This window comes from Phoca vitulina, unplaced genomic scaffold (genome assembly GCF_004348235.1).
Source record: "Phoca vitulina isolate PV1807 unplaced genomic scaffold, GSC_HSeal_1.0 scaffold5, whole genome shotgun sequence".
Classification (NCBI taxonomy): Eukaryota; Metazoa; Chordata; class Mammalia; order Carnivora; family Phocidae; genus Phoca; species Phoca vitulina.
Genome location: NW_022589708.1, coordinates 76,498,008 through 76,514,532, shown reverse-complemented (window position 1 = coordinate 76,514,532; position 16,525 = coordinate 76,498,008). Strand labels below are relative to the sequence as shown.

The 16,525-nt window shown below is 41.4% G+C and overlaps 1 pseudogene; it reads left to right on the top strand.

Annotated features, from left to right (window-relative positions):
* The first annotated feature begins 397 nt into the window (after nucleotides 1-397).
* Nucleotides 398-14,814, top strand: LOC116631260 (annotated as a pseudogene).
* Nucleotides 14,815-16,525: the final 1,711 nt, after the last annotated feature.

Sequence of the window (16,525 nt, the reverse complement as noted above, 5' to 3'; positions counted from 1 at the left end):
GGCAAAATTAAAAAGGTACATTGTGTCAAGTGAAGTTTTTAAAAGTAATAATATTACAATTAAAATACAATTTAATTGGACATCTGCTAAGTTAAAAACTTTTGCTCTGCCAAAAGCTCTGTAAAGAGGATAAGAAAATGAGTTACAAGACAGATAGAAATAAGATTTACAAACCACCCATTTGACAAAACTTGTATCTCAAGTTTAAAATGTATAAAGTACTCTCAAAACTCAATAGTAAAAAAAAAAAAAAAAACAATTAGAAAATGAGAAAAACAAATAGTTCACCGAAGAAGATGGCAACCAACATGCAGGAAAAGATGTTCAACATCATTAGCCATTAGGGAAATAGGAAACCAAAATAAGATATCATCTATCAGAATGGTGGAAATAAAACATGGTGACAACACCGAATGCTGCTGAGGATGCAGAGGAGCTGGATCACTCATCGGTTGCTGGTGGAAATATAACACGGTACAGCCATGCAGGATAACAGTTTGGAAATTTCTTAAAACACTAAAATATCCTATGCACCAACAGTTACACTCCGGGCATTTATCACAGACAAGAGAAGACTTATGTTCACACAAAAACCTATATAGGAATGTTTATATCAGCTTTATTCTTAAAAGTCCAAACTTGAAATAACCCAAATGTCCTTCAAAAAATGATTAAACAATCCATGGTACATCCATACCATGGAATACTCCTCAATAATAAAAATGAAGGAGCTCTTGATACATCCAATACAGACGGATTTCAGGGAACCATGCTGAGTGAAAAAAGCCAATCTCAGAAGGTTCCATGCTGTATGGCTCCATTCATGTAGAATTCTCAAAATATTCAATTATAGAAATGGAGGACAGTGGTGGCAAATTATTAGGAAGAAAATGGGGAGAGGTATACCTGGCTATGAAGGGGTAGCACAGAGAGCCTGTGAAGGTAGAACAGCTCTTCATCCTGACTGTGGTGGTGATTACATGAATCCACATAGGGGATAAGATGGCAGAGACTTGTACTCATAAAATATGAATAAGCTCTGTGGGTTGTACCAATGCTAATTTCCTCATTTTGATATTGTACAGTAGCTATGCAAGGCGTTACCACTGGGGAAATTGGGTGAAAAGCACATGAGACATCCTTGTATTTTTTTTTTACAACTTCCTCTGAATCTATAATCATTTCAAAATCAATTGTTTAAAAATATACAATTTAAGATACAAATAATCAAGTGAAGCAGTATTTTTGAACATATAAATGGTACAATATTTGATGAAGTTAAGATAATCTTAACAATTTCTGCAGCAGATAGAATGATTTCAAATTAATGCAAAGGAAGATTTGTTGGAAACACCAGAAGAAACTGATAAAGCCAAAACCATTAAGGAAAACATGAACATGTTTATTAGACAATGAAAATTCCAGTATAAAAAATTGTCAGGGTGCCAGGGTGGCTCAGTCGGTTAAGCATCCGACTCTTGGTTTAGGCCCAGGTCATGATTTCACGGTGGTGAGACTGAGCCCCACATAAAGTTCTATGCTCAAGCATGGAACCTGCTTGAGATTCTCTCTGTCCTCTCTCTCTGCCCCTACTCCCAAAATCAAAAAAACAAAAACAAAAACAAAGCATTTGCATCATGTAATGAATAAGCTTGATTTAATAGACTTGCATTTTCCCAATTGGTGTTTTTTTAGATACTCTTATGAGAAATGTAAATACTTTCATGGTCAGGTAAGTAGAAAATTCTATATATCTCCATCATCCTCTTGTAGTTTCAGAATGCATTGTGTAAAATTGTTTAACCAGCATCTTCTGAAGTGGCATATCTCTGTCTACTTTAAGCTAACCTAAGGTTTCCCAGAATATTCTCTTTTTATGCAGGACTTCCATGTCTTTAATGTGAAACATCAGAAGTTTGTCAGAATTGCAAGTATTACCAACAAGTTTTTTTAATGAATTCCAGAAAGGAAGAAAGCAAGACAAAATGCAAATACCAAAGAAAGGATAAGCTAGAAGGACAGATGGATGGATGGATGAACAGAACGAAGAAAGAGGAAGGAAGGGAAAGAGGGAGAGAAGTAGAGGTTAGTAGTCTTTCTGCAACATTGCTCTTCTTCATTAACTAGCAATCCCATTTGTTTTTTTATAACATGAAGCTCAAGGAAGGTCATGCTGAGTAGCTCTTCACCCTAAGTGATAAATGCATTTATATACTTACCTCACCTTTGGAGAGGAAAACATTATGTTACCCTATGCAAATATTTTAAAATAGTCCACTAGCTATTTTGCTAATCAACCATTTTGAACATTGTTGATCTCCATAAGAAATTATTTAATAGAAAAATGAAATTATATTTTGTATTAAAAATTATAAAGACAGTTTGGATAATCCAAAAGGCTTACATCATTTTTACAAAAAAAAAAAATTCAATATATATACATCTCCGTGAGACACCAATTACTTCATAGAGAGTAAATAAGTAATACTGAAATGGACATCAAAGCTTTACTCCTGGTTATATTTGTTGGGATGCCTTTAAAATGTACCAGGCAGAGAGGTCCTAGAACAAACCACAGACTACACATTAAAGTTCAGTGTCACCGGGTGTTAAATGGAAGTGTTGAATCACTAAATTGTATACCTGAAATTAATATTACACTGTATGTTAACTAACAGGAATTTAAATAAAAACTAAAAAAAATAAATAAATTCAGTATCATACAGCTGTATCCAATCAGTGACATTTAAAACCATTTAAGACATTTGAGATCTTCTGCTGCATTTGAAAGCATAAGGCTAAGAAGTTTCCATTCATATCCCAACTCATCATAAATTCATTGCCCAACCTTGAGCAAGACATTTAACCTGTGCAAACAATTCACCTTCTCCGGTCTTATTGTAGAGAATGAATCAGACCTATAAATACAGAGAACAAATGATGGTCGCCAGAGGGGAGGGGGGGATGTGGAAAATGGGCAAAGGGGAATGGGAGGTACAGGCTTCCAGTTATGGAAACAATAAGTCTCATAGATGAGGACACAGCATAGGGAATATGGTCAATGTTATCATGATAATGTTCTATGGTGACCAATGGTAACAACATTTGTGATGAGAATGACATAGTGTATGAACCTGTTGGATCACTGTGTTGTATACCTGAAACTAATGTAACACTGTGTCAAGGACACTCAAATAAAAATATAAATAAATAAACAAACAAATAAATACTTAAAAAAAAACAATGAAATTAGAATAAATGTGAATGTCCTTTGAAAACTATATGAGTACTCAGCATTATGGTGAGGTCAACGTTTATCAAGAACAGCACAAAAGAACAAAGATTCACACCTCCCCATCTGCAGTAGAGAATGTATTGTGGTGTTTCTTTCTGCACTTGCTAAACCGACTACACAATTAATACACAAATTAATAATATTCTGTGTCAGCCCCTCCTCCACTAGTGCTGAGAACTGTATAAAGAGTGGTTAAGTGATTTATTAGATACTACTAACAAATAGATAATAATAGTAAGTAGATAATACGTAATAATAAAGATATTGCCTATAATTCTTTTATCTTTTGGATAAATACACCTTGATCATTATTCTTTTTTTTAATTTTTTTATTTTGTTTAGTTAGCCAGCATATAGTACATAATTAGTTTTTGATGTAGTGTTCCATGATTCATTGTTTGCGTATAACACCCAGTGCTCCATGCAGAACGTGCCCTCCTTAATACCCATCACTGGGCTAACCCATCCCCCCACCCCTTTCCCCTCTAGAACCCTCAGTTTGTTTCCCGGAGTCCAGAGTCTTTCATGGTTTGTCTCCCTCTCTGATTTCTTCCCATTCAGTTTTCCCTCCCTTCCCCTGTGGTCCTCCATGCTATTCCTTATGTTCCACATATAAGTGAAACCATATGATAATTGTCTTTCCCTGCTTGACTTATTTCACTTAGCATAATCCCCTCCAGTTCCATCCATGTTGATGCAAATGGTGGGTATTCATCCTTTCTGATGGCTGAGTAATATTCCATTGTATATATGAACCACATCTTCTTTATCCATTCATCTGTTGAAGGGCATCTCGGCTCCTTCCACAGTTTGGCTATTGTGGACATTGCTGCTATGAATATTGGGGTGCATATGGCCCTTCTTTTCACTACATCTGTATCTTTGGGGTAAATACCCAGTAGTGCAATTGCTGGGCCATAGGGTAGCTCTACTTTTAAATTTTGAGGAACCTCCACACTGTTTTCCAAAGTGGCTGTACCAACTTGCATTCCCACCAACAGTGTAAGAGGGTTCACCTTTCTCCACATCCTCTCCAACATTTGTTGTTTCTTGCCTTGTCAATTTTTGCCATTCTAACTGGTGTAAGGTGATATCTCAATGTGGTTTTGATTTGAATTTCCCTGATGGCTAATGATGTTGAGCATTTTTTCACATGTCTATTAGCCATTTGTATGTCTTCTTTGGAGAAATGTCTGTTCATGTCTTCTATTTTTTGACTTGATTTTTTGTTTTTTAGGTATTGAGTTTGAGAAATTCTTTATAGACATTGGATACCAGCTCTTTATGATATGATACTTTATGTGGAAAACCCAAAAGACTCCACCCCCAAATTACCAGAACTCATACAGCAATTCAGTAACGTGGCAGGATACAAAATCAATGCACAGAAATCAGTTGCTTTCTTATACACTAACAATGTAACTGTGGAAAGAGAAATTAGAGAAATGATTCCATTTACAATAGCACCAAAAACCATAAGATACCTTGGAATAAACCTAACCAAAGAGGTAAAGGATCTATACTCTAGAAACTACAGAACACTTATGAAAGTAATTGAAGGAGACACAAAAAGATGGGAAAACATTCCATGCTCATGGATCGGAAGAATAAACATTGTTAAAATGTCTATGCTGCCCAGAGCAATCTATACTTTCAATGACATCCCGATCAAAATACCAATGACATTTTTCAAAGTGCTGGAACAGTCCTAAAACTTGATCACTATTCTTTTTAACTTTGGTACTAATTTTAGGAAAACACTTCACAGCCAAGACAGGGAGCCTACTACATTAATAAACACAATTATAATTGACAAATAAATTACAATTGGTAAATCTAATGAAAAATACAAAATACTTCTCTTGGAAAAGCTACAAAAGGTAAAAGTAGCCAAAGGTATAAAAAACAAGTAAGAAATTAGGCAAGGTTACACTTTTTTAACTGTAAGATGTTTATGAGCTATGCGTCTTACTTTTTGAAAACTAGAAAATTAAAAATTAAAATGTCCTTTAAGCTTTCTTATGCATTGCATATAATACTTAAGGTCCTCTCTCAATTTAACTATAGCTAAAAAACAAAACAAAATAAAGAAACCTCAACTTTGTTGTTAATAAGTTATGGTTTTGCTAGATTCTCACTAAAGACTATTTTTTTAAACAAAAATTATATTCACTATAGGCTTCCAATTTTTCCTATAATTTCATTTTAAGTTTCTCTCATTCTATGATGTTGGGAGTTGAGCTACGCTACTCCTTGGTATTGCTGCCTGGGCATCTATTCTGTGGTCTGCAGGAATCTTAAACTGACCCTAGCGAGCACATGCCTTCAACAGGAGCCCACAGAGTCAAAAGTAAGTGTAAGTTCCTGACGTGACTTCTCCAACAGTCCTTGGGATAAACAGTCTCTGCCTCCCAGGCCTTCCGTCTTGTGCACTGCTTAGATAAGACCTCTGTGGAGCTTACCAAAAACCCTGCTCTTTTGGTTTGAATTGATCAATCCAGGCTTAGCCTGTGAACCCCATAGTATTCCACCCACAGATCCTAAAAAAGGTGAGTGCCCCAGGTCGCGCCTCTCTCTGTTCACACCCTGCCTTGATCTTCCCCTATAGCTCCTCCAGCTACTTCCTTCAGGCCCTGTGAGTATGAAGCCTCTCTCTCTCTCAGGTTCTCCTGGTTTGTGTTGAACCACATCTCACCATTCACCATGGGGCATGCTGTGCTTTACTTAACAAGGGTTAATTTGACAAATTCATAGCATGTGTGATAACTGATGAAAACCCTCTGAAACAGTCAAATTTGAGTATTCATTACAGAATTTTTTTTTGAGAGAGAGAGAGCATGGGGTGGGGAGGGGCAGAGGGAGAGGGAGAGAGAGAATCTTAAGCAGGATCCACGCCCAATGCAGAGCTCCGCTCTGGGCTCGATCTCACGACCCTGAGATTATGACCTGAGCCAAAATCAAGAGTCAGACACTTAACTGACTGAGCCACTCAGGCACCCCTAATTATAGAATATTTATAGAATATGTACAAGAAAAATAATTTGTTTTATACAAATTTTAGGAAAAAATGAAGATTTGGCTTTATCATGTTTTTGTATATATGGTCTGTTCCCTTGAATTACAAAATTATTACTCAGGGACAGAAATCAATTCATGGTCATTCTTTCAAAGTCACTCAGAGAGCTCTATGCTTCCCTTCATTTTTCTTACCATCTCTGGAATTCTTCCCGCTTGCCTTTAGCTCCAAAACCCTGCAAAGCTTTCATGGCCTAAATAATTGGGTTCCTTTGCATTTTTTCTGAAACTTGCTAAACGTGACAGAATCCAGGTCTCCTCAAGGCAGCCAGTCTACTGATTGTAAGAGAGAAACTCCAGGTTAGATCACAGATTCTACAGTGAGGTTCCCTACGACACAATTCCTGCCCCTCCCTTTATCAGTCTTAGGAAAACCATGCTCTGACCCTGAGTCAGCAAGGGGAAATGCAGACAGCAAGTTAATAAGAACACCCTTAATCCCCCCTCATTACTAATTAATCACATCCTAATTAATTAATACCCTTAATTAAGTGCACTGGGACCCCTTCCAGTACCTAGGGCATTGTAAATTCTCAGCAAACGTGAGACAAGACAGGACAAAGTTGGCAGCATAACCTTGAGACTTAAGACCAACCTCTTCTGTATTACATCACAGATAACTTAATTCCAGTTTTCCTATAGATTACTAATCCATTACAAAATTCAGCCTACATGTCAAAATATCATCCTATAGAGTCATCTTATAGATACTTAAAATATTCACAAATGCTCAAGTTTGTAAGTGCAGAAGACTTACAATAATAGAATTTTACAAGTGAATCAGATCATTTTTATTATCTTTCCACAATTCCATCTCGGTTCTAAGTTTTAATTTAGTTCACTTAAGCATGTCTAAATCACTCCTTTAGTTATACTGTGAATAGTCATCTTCTACACCGGCATTGCAAGCTGAGGGGGGAAAGGTAGTTTAGGGTCCCATGCTTTTGGTCACCAAAGTCCTGGCCTGTAAAAGAGAAGTCTTAGGGGTGCCTGGGTGGCTCAGTCGGTTAAGCGTCTGCCTTCGGCTCGGGTCATGATCCCAGGGTCCTGGGATCGAGTCCCGCATCGGGCTCCCTGCTCAGCGGGGAGCCTGCTTCTCCCTCTGCCGCTCCCCCTGCTTGTGCTCTCTCACTCTCTCTCGCTCTACCTCTCAAATAAATAAAAAAAATAAAAGAGAAGACTTATATTCGAGCTAAATACAAATACAATTTTTCACGCACTTTCCCGTCCACAGCAGCATGAATGCGAGAAGAAGACATTCCACAGACACCAAATCAAGATTGATCTTGTTCCTCTAAGCCTTGGTCTCACCTAATACACACATGCAGTCTCAGCTTTTTCCCGCCACCCAGCTCATGAGAGTTATTTTGCCGTGGGCACGAAACCCAAACAGTGCAGGCTTTACAGCATCCTTCTCCCAGGACTGTGTTGCAAGCGCACAGTTCTTGCTTATCCATGGATGACCAAGCAGCTGGCTCATATGGAGTGCCCTGCCATGGCTGCGAGCCCCAACACTCCCCAGTGGTATTTGGTGCCAGTCACTCCTCCCCGACACGTGTACCTCTGTTTTCAGTATGCATGGCCATAGCCAATGTAGCAATAGCCACCAAGACCAAGCAAATACTTCTATTTAATCATTTAAAAATCACATCTACCATTCACTAACCCCTTGGGATGCAGCAGTGAAAAACTAGACAGGTGTCTTTTGTCAGGGGCATATATTCTAGAAGGAGTAAATAAACAAATATTTAATATGTCAGGTGGTGATGTCACAGAGTGTGAGGAAATCAATGTGGTAAAAGAGACACAGGCAGACTGGGCTGGGATCGGATTCTCAAGGTAGGTGGCATTCCAGCAGAGGTTTGGATCAGGTGAAACAAAGCCATGTGGATATGGAGCAGGGGGAGTCTGTGCCCGGCAGAGGGAAAACAAACGCAAAATCCTGGAGGCTGTAGTCTGCTTAGGTTGTTTAAAGAAAATCAGTGGGACCAAGATAGCTGGAGGAGGTTGTGTAAGGAGCGGAGGGAGACGAGGACACATTGTGTTGGGCACCACAGGCCAAGGTAAGAACTCTAGCTTTTACTTGGAGTGAGATAGGAAGTCCCTAGAACCAGATTTTGAACAGAGAAGGGACATGATCAGACTTAAGTCTTAAAAGAATCTTTTTGGCTATATTAGATGAAGAAGAGATTATTAGAGGCCACGAGTAGAAGTAAGGACACCTGGTTCATTATATTTGCATCTCCCATGGCCTTTTGTGTTAGGTGTCTATGAATGCATTAGTCTTTTTTCATGTGCCTCATTTGTCACATTTCTTGAATGTTTGTGTGCCAGGCATCACGCAGCACACTAGGACCATAAAGGTGATTTAGCACAGTTCCTGCTACCTAAGGACTTATCATTTAATGGATAACACTGATAAAAAAATAATACACAGAGCATAGGTGTTAGAATCGAGGATTGTACCAAAAATTATTAGAGGAATAATCATTTCCATTATTATTCCTTTCTATTCAAATAATTCTTATTACTCCTTTGAGGTAAAGAAGAAAACCAGGGCTGTGCACCAGGAAGTGCCAACAAGAAACAGAAGGAAAGAGAAGATTCTAGCAAGTCCCGAGTGCACATGGAATGTAGCCATGCAGATTTCATCTGAACAGATCTGTCCACATTTGGAAGTTAATACCTAGTAAAACACATCGGAGGCATGATGGAAAAGGTAAAGAGAAGCAAAGGAAAGAAAACACAATGCCGATGACCTTGAGGTATGGCAGAACTATGCCCCTGCTTTCCTGCAGAAAACTGAGAAAGATTTTAGAAAATGATTTATGTTCTAAACAATCCTGGAAGATAAAAGCAAACCCCACTGAAAATACAGGCTGAGATAAACAGTCAACAGACAGATTTTCCTACATTATATCTTACCAGTTTAAAAGAGTAAATGCGGGCCACCTGGGTGGCTCAGTAGGTCAAGCGTCTGCCTTCGGCTCAGGTCATGATCCCGGGGTCCTGGGATCGAGCCCCGCATCGGGCTCCCTGCTCAGCGGGAAGTCTGCTTCTCCCTCTCCCACACCTTCCTGCTTGTGTTCCCTCTCTAGCTGTCTTTCTCTGTCAAATAAATAAATAAAAATCTTAAAAAAACAAAAAAGAGTAAATGCATCCTTGCAAGACTTCATCGATCTCAAGTCATTGTGGATCAGTGAAGGGCTCCACAGAAATCAGAGAGAACAAGCATAAGTAAAGTGGGGCCCACACTAGTGGTAAGGTGACAGGTGTGTTTCCGACCTGGAAAGCTGATAACAGAAATGGACAAAGACGTGCCAGGTCACTGCCATAAAAATGAAAACTGGCTTGGAAAAAAAAAATGGGTATTTGACAAAATTGAAAAAAGGTCAAGTATTGAGTGTGAAGAGGACAAATGTTTTATATTTATTAAAGGTACACCTCATGAAGACGTTGAAAACCATGAAGGACTGAACATAGCGTTGAAATATATACAGTAAATATTTTCAAAAATACAAAGAGAAACTGGCAAACCAGAACCAAGGAGGAAGAAAAAAAAACCCGCTCAGAAAATGGCAAGTAGGGCGCCTGGGTGGCTCAGTAGGTTAAACAACTGCCTTCGGCTCAGGTAATGATCCAGGGTCCTGGGATCGAGCCCCACATCGGGCTCCCTGCTCCGCGGGAAGCCTGCTTCTCCCTCTCCCTCTGCCTGCCGCTCTGCCTGCTTGTGCTCTCTATCTCTCTGTCAAATAAATAAAATCTTTAAAAATAAATAAATAAAACCCAGTTTATTAAAAAAAAAAAAAGAAAGAAAATGGCAAGTAAGCTGGAAAAAAATGACCATATAAAGAATTTGAGTATCACAAATATCTAGCTTGCTATGATAGATATATATAGAAATGTGTACCAAACAAATTGAAAGTACATTATTTTCAAACACCATGGAACACTTGCAATAATTAGCCAGATGTTAGGTTACCAAAAAATTCTAAAAGAAAAAGTGCTCAAGGCAGAAATTACACTGTCCAAGTTCTGATTACAATGTCACAAAACCAGACAGTAAACAACCAAAGGCTAGCCCCAAAGAAACTTTCCACTCAGAAATGTTAAACCACTCTTCTAAATAACTCAAGATGAAGAAAAACTCCAAATTAAAATTAACAGCTATTCAGCAGTGAGAATGAAATACCACATATTGAAACACAGAATTCGAACAAAGCATTAATCAAGGAAAATTTGACTGTGAAGGTATTTATTAGATATTAAGAAAATTGGGAAATAAGTGAGTAGAGGAGTCAATAGAGAAGAAAAAAGAGCAACAGTCTGAACCCAAAGCAAGGTGCATTAGTCAGGGGTGATGAGAGTAAGCTCCGGCGCCAGGCTGCCTGGGATAGAATCCTGCCTCCACCACTCCCCAGCTTGGTCCTCCACGGAATATTCTGTCCTTTCTGTGCCTCAGCAAACCAGAGGTTCTCATAGTTTTGTTAAAGGATTAAGGGAGATAGTACAAGTAAAATTCTTAGCAGAGTGCCTGACTTATAGTGAGCATCAAATGAATACACACTTATTTTAAGAGGAAAACAACAATATCATTCAAGTAGTCAAGGACTCATTTTCTAGTGGCACACGTGGAGCAAGAGTGGGTTCTATTTTCTGTAAATAAGTTACCCTTTACTGAAATCTTAGATCCCCCAAGTGTTCAGGGGTAGAGTGCCCATTGATGTCAGAGCCGTCCAGAAAGTTCAATGATGTCTACCAAACATGTAGGGAGACAGTCATGCTAATCCTATACAGACTCTTTCAGAGGATAGGGAATGAACATACACGTTCCAGCTCATTTTATGAAAGCTCCAAAACCTTGATTGCAAAGCTTGAACAGGACACTACAAGACAAAAACATAGGCTGATCTCCTGTATGAATATAGATGCAAAACTCTTAAAGTATCTGCAAACCAAATCCATTTATATATAAAAGGATGATATGAGTGACCAAGCTGAACTTATTCTAGAAACACAAAGTTGGCTTAACCTTGGGGAAAAAAAAACTCAAGCAATGCAATTCATACAGAAGAAAATTAAATAGAATAAATTAGAATAAGATAAAGGAGAAAATTCATAGGATCATCTCAATCTATGCAGAAAAAAATTGAAAAAATTCAACATTGATCATTAAAAACTCTTAGCAACTGGGTGCCTGGGTGGCTCAGTCGTTAGGCGTCAGCCTTCGGCTCAGGTCATGATCTCAGGGTCCTGGGATCGAGCCCCGCATCGGGCTCCCTGCTCCGCAGGAAGCCTGCTTCTCCCTCTCCCCCCTGCTTGTGTTCCCTCTCTTGCTGTCTCTCTCTCTCTCTCAAATAAATAAATAAAATCTTTAAAAAAATAAAAAAATAAAAATAAAAAAATAAAAACTCTTAGCAACTAGAATTAGAAGGAAGTTTCTTTAGTCTGAAAGAACATAACTATGAAAACATGTTACACAATGTTGGAATGCTAAATACTTCTATTTGAGGTTGGCAAACAAACTGGGATGTCCATTATCTCCCCTTCCATTCACTGTAATACTGGAGATCTTAGCCAATACAGTAAAACAAGATAAAGAAATCAAATACATTGATTAGAAATGCAGGAACACAGTGGTATCTGGTTGGGTCAGTCGGTTGAGAGTCCAGCTCTTGATTTAGGCTCAGGTCATGATCTCAGGGTTATGAAATCAAGCCCCACATTGGGCTTCGTGCTCAGCGCAGAGTCTGCTTGAGATTCTCTCTCCCTTTCCTTCTGCCCCTCCCCCTACTTCTTTGCGCACTCTCTCTCAAATAAATAAATAAAATCTTTTAAAAAAAAAAGAAATGCAAGAGTACAATCATTTTGTGTAGGTAATATAATTAGACACACAAAAAGCCAAAATAATCTACAAATAAATAGTTATTAAAAGGAATGTTTGATGGGGTGCCTGGGTGGCTCAGTCAGTTAAGCATCTGCATTCAGCTCAGGTCATAATCTCAGGGTCCTGGGATCGAGCCCTGTGTCAGGCTCCCTGCTGAGCAGGGAGCCTGCTTCTCTCTCTCGCTCTGCCTCTTCACTCTGCTTGTTCTCTCTCTCAAATAAATAAATAAAATCTTCTAAAAAAAAGGAATATTTGAGTTTAGTAAGATTATTTTATATAAGACTGATATATAAAACTAATTTTTTCTAAATATCCAAAACAATTAAAATAATTTGAAATAAATCTAATACAATATGTGCAAAGTTTCTACACAGAAAATTATAAAACATTGAAAGAAAAAAATTGATGTAGAAGAATAGAAGATATACCATGGTTCCATAAATTGGAAGGTGCAATACTGTAAGGATTCTCTCCAAATTGATTTATCGATTCAATGAATTATCATTCAAAATCCCAACAAGTTCCTTTGTGAAATTGTCAGCTGGTTCTAAAATGTATATGGGAATGCGAAGGACCAAGAATAGCCAAAAGGAAGAAAGGTGTGGAAGGACTTGCTCTAATGGACATCAAGATTTATTTTTAAACTACAGTAACTAAGCAGTTATGGTAGTGGCTGCAGAGATAGGCAGACCGATGAGACAGAATTGGGAGCCCCCAGATAAACCCACACAGAGATATTTGATTTATGACAAAGATGGCACTTTAAAGCACTACAGCTGGTCTTCTTGATAAACAGGGCTGGGAAATTCTGTGTGTACATATTGAAAAAGGAAATAATCTCTAATTCCCATCTGATCATTTGATCTAACAATGTAGAAGGTATTCATCACTTTATCAAAAGCAGTTTTCATTGCAGGATGGGCAGAGTGCCCAGGGAACAGTGATCGGCAGCAGCCCAGAGATGAGCGGGATGGTTGCACTAGCGGCCAGTGACCACAGCTGTCCCCACCCAGATGATCTTCATTGGTGCCCACAGTGCCGAGTGTCGCAACGGACACCACCATCATCAAAACCATGGCTATGACACCTGGCACCACCACCCTCCTGGCTACTCTGAAGGTGGGCCCTTCTCCAGATGTGGTAGCCACCCAGCCACTCAAACAGCTGACGACTGCAAGTGCCCAGGTGGGGATGACCATGTCCATCTCTTCTTCTGTCAACACGTCTACCCACCTTATCATCTTGGTGCCCAAGTCAGGGACTGTGATGATGGTCCAGCAAGCCCAGGTGGCGAGCACAGTGGTGGGTTGGGGTCCCCAAGACCATTGGTGAAGAGCCCCATCTCTATCACAGAAGGCAGTGCTCTGATTTCCAATCTGGGCCACGTGATGGTGGTGCTCCAGACCAAAGAGCCCCTGTCAGCTGGGACCATCCTGAAGCTGGTGACCTCAGCAGATGGAAGGCCACTGCCATCTCAGTTCCATGCAGACCAGTGGGGCTGGGACTAAGCCTGACATACTGGGCATTCACAGTGTCTTCCCCCAGCACTGCCAAGCCCAGCACAAGCTCCATCATCAAGACCATCCCCATACTGGTCACAGGTATGACAACAGTCCTGGCATCAAGCTCCCCATCACGACTATCACCACCAAGGTGATGACCTCGGGAAGTGGAGCACACGCCAAAATCATCATTGCTGTCCCCCAAATTGCCACTGGCTGTGGGAAGCAAGGTGGTGACACAGGTGGCACTAAAGGTGAACCCCATGCCCATTGAAGGGTATTCGCCTAGTCACCCTTGTCACTGTCTCCACTGTCAAGCCCATCATCACCATGTTGATTGTGAAGAACACCACAGGCGTCACAGCCCTCAGCAGAGTAACAGGCACCATTCCCACCAGCGTTGCCAGAGCTGTGGCCATGGCACCAGAACCTCCCTGGCCATGCCCATGACCACCTTGGGCACCATTGCCATCCGCTCAAGCCAGGTGATCAGCCCCGCTGCCATTAGCGTGTTGGCTGTACAGACCACCCCCACCATCACCATGCAGCCTACCTCCCAGGCTACTCAGGTGCCTCCCATCACAGTGCCCATGGGGTCAAGTCCCAGCTTGTGTATGGCCTCCCTATGTCCGTTCTAGCCCCGCCCACTAGAGAACAGCCCTTGGCAAGTCACCATTGCTGACTTGGTCCAGGGTGACATGCAGCCAGGCACAGTGATGCTGGTGTGCTACAACCCACCCTGCGAGACCCATGAGATGGGCACCATCTATACACCCACCACCACCACTCCCATTGGGGGGGGTGTGGGTGAGTTTGAGGGTAGGCAACAGCCCCTGCCTGCCACCCCTACAGGACCACTGGTACCACCATGTCAGTCGGCATTGGACACTGTCCTCTCCTATGGGACCCTGGAGTCCAGGTTGGAGGGGGCAGCACCCCCCAGGCCAGTGCTTCATTTCTTCTTTCCTGACACAGAGGGTATGCCCCAACTCTCCTGTGAGACACACCAGACAGGCATCATGCACACGGCCATGCTTTTGTCACCTCCAGCATAAGCTCGGACTAACATCCCCCACCATCTGGCACCAGGAAGAGGTGGAGAGCACCCAGGGCAACAGTGTGAACATCAGTAACTCCAACGCCATCACACAACTGAGTCCTCTCCACTGACTCGGGCTGTGACCATCCTGACAGTCCACGCTGGTCCAGGGCCCATTGGTGTTGCCCCCAGAAGAGCTCCAGGCCTTGCCCAGGCCTCACCAGCAGCTGCCACACAGCAACTCCTGCAACCTGCCTCCACAACCTTGATAGGGGTCTCTGCCGAGGTCCTGTCGGGCTCCCAGACCCTCTAGCTCCAGCCGCCATGGATCTGAGCAGTACAGGGAACCCATCTTTGTTATGGTGGTCATTGTGCCGGGGGTCATTACGGGTACCAATGCAATGGTGACACATATTTCCTGCATCTGAGGATGACCCGGGCACCATCCCGACTACAACCAGCTTACATAGCAGGAGCTGCCACCTGGCGCAACCTGGGAGTGTCGTGCTGCCGGGATCGGCGCCGGCGACAGGGCCCTGCAGTGAGATCTCAGCCTCTGGAGACTGAGATTGTCGGCCTACTTTCAGGCGGCACCTCCTGCTCGGTCCTCCGGCGCCTGCCATGCGGGGACTGCACCCCCAGGCCTGCCACTGCCCTCCCTTCGCATCACCGCCATCACCGAGAAGGGATATGGGCCGGCCCACCAAGTTGGGGATTATAGAAAACCAGGAAAGCTGGGTCTGGGGCCCAGCCGGCCAGGAAGCCGCCCCTTTCCTTTCCAGAAATGAAAACCTTTGCGAAGAATTCTGAAGGCCAGAGAGAGGCAGCTCCCCTGCACCTAGATTCCTCTCCAGACTCCCTTCCACTTCTGGGACACCAGCTGCCAGGCCCAAGCTAACCCCACTCACACCCCCCCTGCCCACTCAGGAGAGCTGGCTGCCCTGAATGCTCCCTCCCTGCATCTCGGGTTTTTTTGTTTTTGTTTTTTATTTAACTTAATTAACATGTAGTGTTAATTAGTGTATAATTATTAGTTTCAGAGGTAGTTTAGTAATTCATTCAGTTGCATATAACCCCCAGTGCTCATTCCATCAAGTGCCCTCCTTAATGCCCATCACCCAGTTATCCCATCCTCCCACCCCCATCCACTCCAGCAACCCTCATTGTTTCCTGTGATTAAGAGTCTCTTATGGTTTGTCTCCTTCTCTGTTTTCATCTTATTTTTTCTTTCCCTTACCCTATGTTCATCTGTTTTGTTTCTTAAATTCCACATATGAGCGAAATCATGTATTTGTCTTTCTCTGACTTATTTTGCTTAGCATAATACCCTCTTGTTCCATCCACATCTGCAAATGGCAAGAGTTCATTCTTTTTGATGGCTGCATAACATTCCTATATATATATATACACACACCACATCTTCTTGATCCATTCATCTGTTGATGGACATCTGGGCTCTTTCCACAGTTTGGGTATTGTGGACATTGCTGCTATGAACATTGGGGTTTATGTGTCCCTTCGAATCACTATGTTTGTATCCTTTGGATGAACACCTAACAGTGCAATTGCTAGGTGGTGGGTAGCTCTATTTTTAACTTTTTGAGAAACTTCCATACTATTTTCCATAGTGGCTGTACTACATTCCCACGAACAGTGTAAGAGGGTTCCCCTTTCTCCACATCCTTCCCCAGTATCTGTTGTTTCCTGACTTGTTCATTTTAGCCATT